The following is a 9844-nucleotide window of genomic DNA, read 5'->3' as shown; positions in this document are numbered from 1 at the left end:
CCGTTCCAAACAAGTCAAATTTGGAATGGGCGATTCTGGAAAGGGTAACTTTGTGTTAATTTCCACTCTGGAATGGGCCGTTCCAGGGTGCATAATTTGCACATAACTACTGGCCAAAAATGGGTTGTTCCAAATCCGAAGCGGGACGTTCTGGCCCCCTTCTGATTCCTGTAAATAGAAGCCTCGGGCATAGTTCTCAGGGCGGCTAGAGAAATTTTGAATAAGACTCCTTTAAGCACGAAAATTCTCTATCTCTCTCCATTGTATTGTATTTCTTGATATTTGTGTTGCATATCTATCTTCTCTCTCCCTCCTATTGTATTTCTTGAGATTTGTGAGGCATACGGTAGTTTGAAAGGTTGCCACAAAGCACCTTCTCCATATTTGAAGATTCAATAAAGCTCGTTCAAGAGGTATTTCAGTCAATCTTCTTCTCTTCCTTTTATTTCTCATATTTATCTTTTTTTGTTATAATAAATGTCATAATGTAGATATTTTGGGATTAATCGCTTAATTTATATTTTAAGCATGTAAATAAACATTAATAAAGGGGATTCAATATTTAATTTATTAATTCTTATCGTGTTAATTTCATCATAGGGTAAATTGTTTAAAAATATCTAATTTCTTTTATTGATTATCATTACATTTGACTTTATACTAATCATAATGTCATTTTATCATTAGGGCCATGGAAGGATATCATATACTTAAGGGTTCAAAGATGAAGAAAAAAATGAGTTGGGTCTCTCCTAAAGTAAGATTTTAATTCTAGCAATGATATTTTTTTTAAGTAATTTAGTAATTTTCTTTAATTACTATTCTATTGAAATTGATTTTATATTCTTTTTGTAGTCTCATAAAAAAAAGGAAATTATGAGTGCGGATACTATGTAATGAAGACAATGCATACTATTGTCGATTCACAAATAGTATCTGGGTGGACTAAAGTAAGTTTTACAATTTTGAAAGTTTTTGTTTTAAGTTCTCATTCTATATATTTTATGAATTATTACTAATTATTTTAATTTTTCTTAACAGATATTTATAGATCGATCACCATTGCCGCTAGAAGACATAAACATCATTAGGGAGCAATGGGCCACATTTTTTATTGACCATTACTTTAACTAGTTTGGGCTTATGTTTTATAGTATTACTTTAACTAGTTAGAACTTACATTTCATTGAGCAATGTAGTCCATTTATGTATTAGATGTATTTAAAACTATTCAATTATATATATATGATTAACATTTATCATCTTGTCATTTGTATGCGATTTGTGCTTCACTGAGAAAATATTTTGAACTATCTGGTTTTTCTGCAGGTTTTTTGTTCTGAGGTGCTCCTAAAACAAGTCAAACATACAAAAAAAATCAATGCTTTTAAGATCGGTTATGCCATAACCGATTTTAAAAGTAGACTTTTAAGATCGGTTGTTGTTATAACAGATTTTAAAAGTCAAGACTTTTAAGATTGGTTATAAATCAACCGATCGTAAAAGTCTATTTTTAAAATCGGTTGATAACCGATCTTAAAAGTCTACCTTTTCAAAATCGGCTCTTTTAAGATCGGTTCCATAACCGATTTTAAAAGTCCAAAGTAACCGATTTTAAAAGCCTTTTTTCCACTAGTGGAAGTTATTTTTGCATCCTAGTCAATCACCGAACCCCTCTTGTTTTAAAGTCCATAATCTTTGAGCTAAAACATGAATAGAGTTTGGCGGTGTTTTCTAGGAGCCCCACATCCTTGACTTTAGTATATGAGCAACGCGTCTCATGTCTCCAGACTTTTTGACTTGAAGGGTAGACACGCAAAGAATCTTTCTATAATTTTATTTTTTATTTTTTACTACGTCAACAAAACAATTCAGTGGGTTTCACTTTTTGTTTTACGCTCAACAAAGCAATTCAGTGAAACTGAAAAGCTCATACCACCCAATAGGAACGTGCCCTCATTATGTACTATCCTCCTGTTAGTACCAAAAAAATAAATTTGGAGACACTGGGTGCTCGAAATTTTAGGTGATCAGAAAATGGTAAAGAAGTTTCTGAAGAAGGCATACGAAGCCTGAAGAGAATCAAGAGATACGCGAAGATATTTTTCGTGAAACTCTCGAAATCCTCGAACCAGGAAGGATGCTGCTCATGACAAAGGCTCACAGCCTCGCAACCTCTCAAAGTACAAGAAAAATCAAGAAACATTTAAGTGTAGTTTTCGTTGGTTACTCAAAATCCCAAGGATCCGGACATACACGAGCATACTTCGCAACCTCTCATAATGAAGAACTTAAAGAGAACACGATTTAATAGCGGTTGAAGTAAATTATGAGATAAGTGTCAAAGACTGCAGAACGGTTTGGGAAAGTTAATGAGCGGTTCCAGGAATGAGTCACGATGTGGAAGTTTAGAATGGTTATGCACTTTCGGGGCACGTCAGAAACAGTTACATTTCCTAAATCTTTGTCTATAAATTAAACGAGCCATGCTCGTAGCAAAGGGTTAGAAATCACACACCCACAATACCTCACACGCACTCCTCAGCATGCGCATAAGGCACACCGTGCATTCGAGACAACTTTGGGTATGATTTCTCGACCACCTTTCTTTTTCCTTTTTTCGCGTAGCATAGCATAGCGTAGCTTAGCATAGTCTAGTGTAGTGTAGTCATCTGAACCTGTTTCGTTATCCTTACGAATTGTAATTCTGTTACCATTTAATGAAGGATATGATTTCTACAGTCAATATACATGTCATCTGTTCAATTCACGTTAATTCTTACATGCATGAAATTGATTGTATAATTAGCATAGATCTTCTGATGTGCTAAACAAGCATAAATCTTCTGATGCGCTAAAACCAGCATAGATCTTCTGACGTGCTCAAACAACGAGCATAGATCTTCTGACGTGCTCAAACAACACCCTAATTTATTGAACTCTATTTGTTGCTTGTACGATTTTATTTTTTCACTGAAAGTCTTCGATTCTGTCATGTTGCGAACACGCATAAATTGAAATCGTGCTAGTTCGAATAAAAAGAACCTACAAACGAAATCCTCCACAAACACCTCCATGATTTAATATTTTATTTACATTTATATTAATACAATATAAATAATATGGTGGATAAGATTAGAAAATATATAAATTTACAATAAATAAGTGGTTATATATATCTCCTCTTTTTGAATATAATAATGATAATAATTATTATTTGAGAATTCTTTATGGATTGACATTTTTTAAAATTTGCATTTAAAATAAATTATATGCATTTCATTATTGATGCAAAGCACATGCTAATATTTAATTTAAATTAAAATAACCACTACTAATAATAATTAAAAAAAACATAATCTTACGATTTGATCCCTTAGATTAGAAGTTAATGTAATATTAATTCTTAAAATTAAAGAATTATCAAATAAATTCTTAAAGTATTAAATAAGTCCTTAAATTCAACTATTTATTTTAGTATCTATACATATACCAATATTATCATTCTAGTCACATTATTTTGAATTTTGGATTGCTAAGATTGTGATTTTATAATCTTGGGAAACATATTCACTACAAAAAAAATGCATGATTTGTGGCGGTTATTTTGGCAGTTTATGGCGGTTAAAAAACGCCACAAATCGCATTACCGGCGTCATTAATAACTGTCGGATCTACGGTCGCCAAAAACCGTTTGCGGCGGATATTTCATAAACGCTGGTGTTGGGCAGCAGAAAATTCAATCTCTTTTGTGGCGGTTTCAAACCGCCACAAAATGCATTTTTGTTTGACTTGTTTGAAATTTTTTGGCGGTTTTAAACCGCCACAAAATTGCATTTTTTTTTTCTTGATTCAACATCTGAATAAGTGGTCAGTTAAGATCTCAAAAATACTGAACAATTTACAGCTAATAGTGAGCTCCTAGTCCTGACTGCATAAGATTGTTCAACAGAGATTGATGAATGACAATATATATAAGGTACTGAGCAGCAGCAAAGGTGCCTGGAGGATAATTTAGCATTTCAACCTTGTAGCGTTTTATATGTAAATACAACACAAAAGATTTAGACAACCTGGTTGTTGTAACATACAATAGCAGAATTCAAATGGTTCAAAAGATATGGGAAGATACAAAACAAAAACGTTTGCAAAAGTACAACCAAGGAAAGTTTGCAGAATTAAAGCAACAAGAAACTAGCTAATCAAATCCTCAAGTTATAATTCCAAAAGAGCATATTGTAGGGAAAAGAATTTCTATACATCTTATATCTAAAGAAAATTTTAGATATTCAACCATGGTAATACTAATAACAAAAATGAACATCAGTACTTAACTACATGAACTTCAATTGAAACAACTATAAGATCTAGCAAAAACAATTTTTTCTCAGGATAGAAGCATCTCATGTTTTTCACTTTTGCTCCACAGAACCTATAAATGATGGTGTTGAGAACTTACTTTATAAGGAATTCATCATAAAATCCATATACTTGAGTAATCTACATTAAAAAATAATAAAGGAAGAATTAATTCATCATATAATAAACATCAAACAGCTACACAAGTCGCCAAAAATGTTCAGAAACAATAATTAGCTTAATCTAATCCAGTCCTTCTAGGAGGTTCTGTCTTAGTGAATCTCATGTTGGTCAGTGCAGTATGTATTGGTTTATATTTTTACTACAACAGAAGAAGTTCTACCAATAAAACTGTTGCAGAGAGCAATTTGCACAGTTTCCTTTGGAGAGCAACAAATAACTTCAAAGAAGAATTGGGGGTGCCAAATTAATTTGTTTTTTATATAAATTAAATTTTTTATTAATTAAAAAATCAAAAAATTCTCATTTTCTTTATTCAGTTTTTTTAATTTTATTACAATTAATAATATGATAATATATATATATATATATATATATATATATATATATATATATATATATAATATAGAAAAGTTTGGGAGAGCCGTGGCTCGTCCATGACACTACTAAAATCCGTCTCTGTACACAAGGCAGGATTCGAACCCCTGACCTTGCTTAAGCGTGGATCAACCTCTACCACTGAACCACACGCTTAGGGTTAAAAAATCACAGTTAATGCCAACAGTTGGATAGCTAAAAAGCTATACATCATAAGAAACATACAACCGCACTTTAACTCGTTTACCTCTATATTTGAAGAACAATTTATATTTGAAGAACAATTTTTTCCTGTCACTTGTACTCTCCTACCTTGACCAATGATATGTTGCTATGTCGGGTAATGAATTTCATTTTAGAGTTTGCTACTGAAAAAAATATTAGACTACAATCAAGTAATCTAGATAGTAGAAATATATTTAATTTCTATTTTAAACAAATGCTTTTATTTATCACAACAAAAAAATAGGTAATTACTAGCAGTTTTTTTTTGCAGTTTTCATAAACCACCAAAAAATGTTACATTTGTGGCATGGATGGTAACCATTGTTGACATTTTCTGGTGGTTTTAAATCCCATGAATGGTAATCACTACAAGTGTTGACACTTTTTGACGATTTTAAATCCTCAAATTTTTCAATAATTTTTATTAATTTTTTTTTTGTTGATTATACATGTCTTCCACATGACTGAAGCAGTTCTTTTATGAAATTAAAAAATAAATAAATAACTTCAAAATCAATTTAAAAGAAAATAGAAAACAATTTATTTTGTTAACAAATTAAGAATCCTAACATCAAATTGAAACTCACGAAAAGTTATTTCCCAGACTCACACATGAAACTCATTTCTTTACAAAACCCGTAGGCATTGAAGTTCATTTTTCATAGGATCTGCACGCAAGAGATGGTGAAAATTGATTTGAAATTCAAAACCGACTACTAAGAGATGATGAAAAATTAGAGTGATGAGTATTTTTATCATCAAATAATCAGGACTCAGGACTTGGTTAGTAACCATGTATTGGCGATTTTATTAGATCCTAGCCTTGGTGCAAGAAGTTTAGGATTGTTTGAGCAATGATTCTGAAAATTTTGTTTCTAAGAAATTTTAGAAATATGTAAAATAATGTGACCAAGAAAGCATTGATATAAAATTTCTTTTCATTCGTGTTTCTTTAAGGAGAAGATGTCAACAGAAATGAGTCAAAGTGACAACTCTGATGAAGTTTCAACTAATGATAGTATTAGTAAAGTGTTGGGAAAAAGATCATGTTGGAGGTGTATGTTGCTTAGGATTAGGAGGTCTACATAGTGTTGTATTTCAATCATCCACAAGATTTAGTGATGTAGGGTGCAATTCTTCAAATTTTGATTCCGTTGAAAATTCTCAATTGAAAAAAGAAGTAATTGGTTTGAAGGGTCGATTGACAACTTATCAAGAAAATGTCAAGATATTAAAAAATGTCATACTTGCTTACATATAAATGAAGAAAGGACATATTCCTATTGAGTTAGAAGTTATGTTTGGTAGTAGTACTAATAATGTAACGGTAAGTACTTTATATGTTTTGTACTAAATTAAATTATATTAATACTTAACTGAAGTTTAATATTTTATGCATATTTTATTAATAAGGATGAAATTAAACAATTTGTATTTTATAGGATGAAAGGAGTGGACATGACATCCCAACACCACAAGGAGAATCTTCATTCGATAGTAACCTTCATAGAGTTTGACATTATTATTGTTTTGTTTTTGTTAGACATGATGAACTCATGAATTTGAACCTATGTTTTTATATTTGAAGCAAGATTAATTTTGGAACAATTTACATATTTTTTTTTAGCATTGATCATGAATTTGGTTTGTTTTAGTTACTTAATTAATAGGTTGGATATATGTTTTTAGAGTTGATGGATGTTAATGTACGTCTTAATAATAAAAAAATATATGTCATGCTAAACCTACGGCTAGATGTTGTTTTGATTTTTTTTATAATGTGAAAGTTGTTAATTTAATGTATCTTTATATAATTTGAACAAGAAACATACAAAACACGTAAATATTATTATAATTGTAGGTAAAATTTAATAAATAAGTGAGCTAAAAATTCAATAAGTAAAATTTTTATTTAGCAATTACTTGAATTAAATAACAATATAATATAGTCATTATTAATTTTAAATTATTAAAATAAATAGTGACAATTTTAAATAATAATTTGATAAATATCTAAAATATATAGATTATTATTTGTCAATTTATAATAAGAACACACTTTTAAAATAATTTTAAATAATTTTTAAAATAATAAAAATGCATCAGTTTAATATAGAACGAAGTGCATTTTTTAGCGTTATTGTCAAAAAAAAATGTGAGACAAGTAAAAAAATACATTTTTGGCGATTTAAAACTGTCAAAAAAATGTGAAACAAGTCAGACAAAAATGTAATTTTGTAGCGGTTTAAAATTTCCAAAAATATTCAATTAGGCGAAACTAAAATACATTTTGTGACAATTAAAATGCATTTTTTGGTGGTTTTAAATTTCTACAAAGTGATTAATTTTCTGACATCCAAAACCAACATTTACAAAATATTTGTCACATCATTTTTGGCAATCGTGAATTTGACGGTTCTTAATGACATTGAAAATACGATTTGTGGCAATTTTTAACCCTAGAAATTGCCAAAAATAACTCCCACAAATCACGCATGTTAATATTTATATTTTAAATTTATCACATGAGACTTTTGTTCGTAGATGTGTCCTTGAATTCTAAGCGATAAAGTGAAAGATATAATAGTTTAAAAATTGAACTAGTCATCAAACTAATTAAAATATTAAGTCCATAGATAAAAAAAATCGAACTGGTGAATCACTAATTGAACCACATAATCTAATCTTTATTAATTTTTTCTCTAAAAAAAGATAGCATATATTTTATACCTATAAATTTCAATAAAATTTATATTATATTTTAATGAAATCTCCAAAAGAAATTATAGTCAATTTAATACTATTAAATAAACCAAATTATGAATTGTTGAACCACATATATTAATTAATATATATATATATATATATATATATATATACTTAAATTAAAAATATATTATATAAGTTATTTAACTCAATTGTATAATAACATAAGATGTTAAATAATTGCTTATATGTGAGTTCAAATCACATATTATCCAAAATTGCCTTTATTTTTTATGGAAAAAAAATAATTATATAAATATATATATATATATATATATATATATATATATATATATATATTATGTTTGTTAAATATATGAGGTAAAACTCATGTGACGAAGATATTTGGTATGTCTTGTGGAGGTATTATATTTAAGGTTTGATCCTTATTTTTAAGTGCAATTATCATATTTTTGTAAGCATAGCCTCCTCATTATACAACACAATCCAATCAATTTTTGATTGATTTTGTTTCGATTGGATTTATCAAAGAGTTTGTGATCCAAACAAATAAACAACAGTTTGATATGGTTTAATTAGTTTTCTTAAAAAAAATAGTAAATATTTATTTTTAAAAAAAGGAATACATTATTTTATCCTAAAAATTAAATAAAACCTATTATTAAAATAGTGTAAATAACATTTAAGAATAAATAAAAATAATAATAAAAATATCAAATTAAAACATTTAAACATAGTTTAACATTTAAAGTTAAAGTATATATTCAAATATTTAAAATTAAGATAGTCTCTTAATTTTTAAGTTACAATTATTATCAAAGAACTCTTCATCCATTTTCTTCTCAACTTGAATGTCAATATGCAAATACTATATTGAGTGAAAATAAATGCTAGAAATTTTTTGGTGATATGTCTAATGGCTAGATTAAGATGAATTAAACAGAAACTTTTAAACTAGTAAAACAGTGATAAAGTTGAATGATAAAGGACTTGCTTTGTGCATCTAAGTATGAATTGTATGATAACTTGAAAGAGAGTGTATGATAACTATTAAAATAATAATATTATAAAAGATGTTAATATTATCATTAAATAATAATATAAACAAAGAACTACCATAAATGTAGTATTGCTAGAGTGTTAGTGTGGTATAATAATATTGCACTTAAATGTTACTAGTAAAATCATATCATAAAATAATATTAAGATAATAAATATAATAATATAATAATAATTTTAATTGTTTCAATTTTAGAATCATGACATTTATAAAATACAAATCTGTGATCAAAGTCAACACAAGTTGGATTTAATTGATTTGGATCTTATTTAATCCAATCAAGAAATTCACTAAACCAACTTAAATAGTTTGATTCAGATCATCTAAGATATTAGATTGTCTGAATCGAGAAACATTTCTAGCACATCACAGTTTGATATCACTCATCTTATTGACAAGAGGGGAAAATAGGTTTTCCTATTTTGGATCATAAACTCATTATCATGAAAATTTAATATCACTCATCTACCGTAAAATAATCACCCTGTTTTTATTTGTAAATGATGTGAAATAGACCACCAATCCAAGTATTTCTTGGACTTTTGTACCATGCTAGAGCCCATTTCCCGCCAATATTCTTCGTAAGTATTTCAAAAGAAAACATGTTCAACGTTAGAGTACAACACAATGTTATTGCAATATGTAAGGTATAATCTTCTAGAATCAAGAGTATTTCCAACATATATCTACTATATTTGAAGGTATAATTTAATGAGTTAATCACCTATACACTGTTAGTGTAAAGTTTTTTTACACTGATAACCAATTATATCTTTTAATTGTGTCATGTCACTATAAACACATTTACTTTTGTGACATGACACAATTAAAAGATATAATTAGTTGTCAGTGTAAAAAAAGTTTTACACTGACAATGTATAGGTGATTAACTCTAATTTAATTTAAGAAATGAGT

General features: G+C 28.3%; 1 long non-coding RNA gene across 1 annotated transcript; it reads left to right on the top strand.

The window, feature by feature from the left end:
* The first annotated feature begins 685 nt into the window (after window positions 1-685).
* Window positions 686-1636, top strand: LOC109793536 (uncharacterized). Its single transcript, XR_002239331.3, has 3 exons — window positions 686-757; window positions 856-950; window positions 1042-1636. It is a non-coding gene; the product is annotated as an uncharacterized LOC109793536 (long non-coding RNA).
* The last annotated feature ends 8208 nt before the right edge of the window (window positions 1637-9844 follow it).

The sequence above is a fragment of the Cajanus cajan genome, chromosome 2, assembly GCF_000230855.2.
Source record: "Cajanus cajan strain Asha chromosome 2, NIPB_CcT2T_4, whole genome shotgun sequence".
Taxonomy (NCBI): Eukaryota; Viridiplantae; Streptophyta; class Magnoliopsida; order Fabales; family Fabaceae; genus Cajanus; species Cajanus cajan.
Note: the sequence above shows the minus strand (reverse complement) of the source record. Positions and strands in the feature narration are given on the sequence as shown.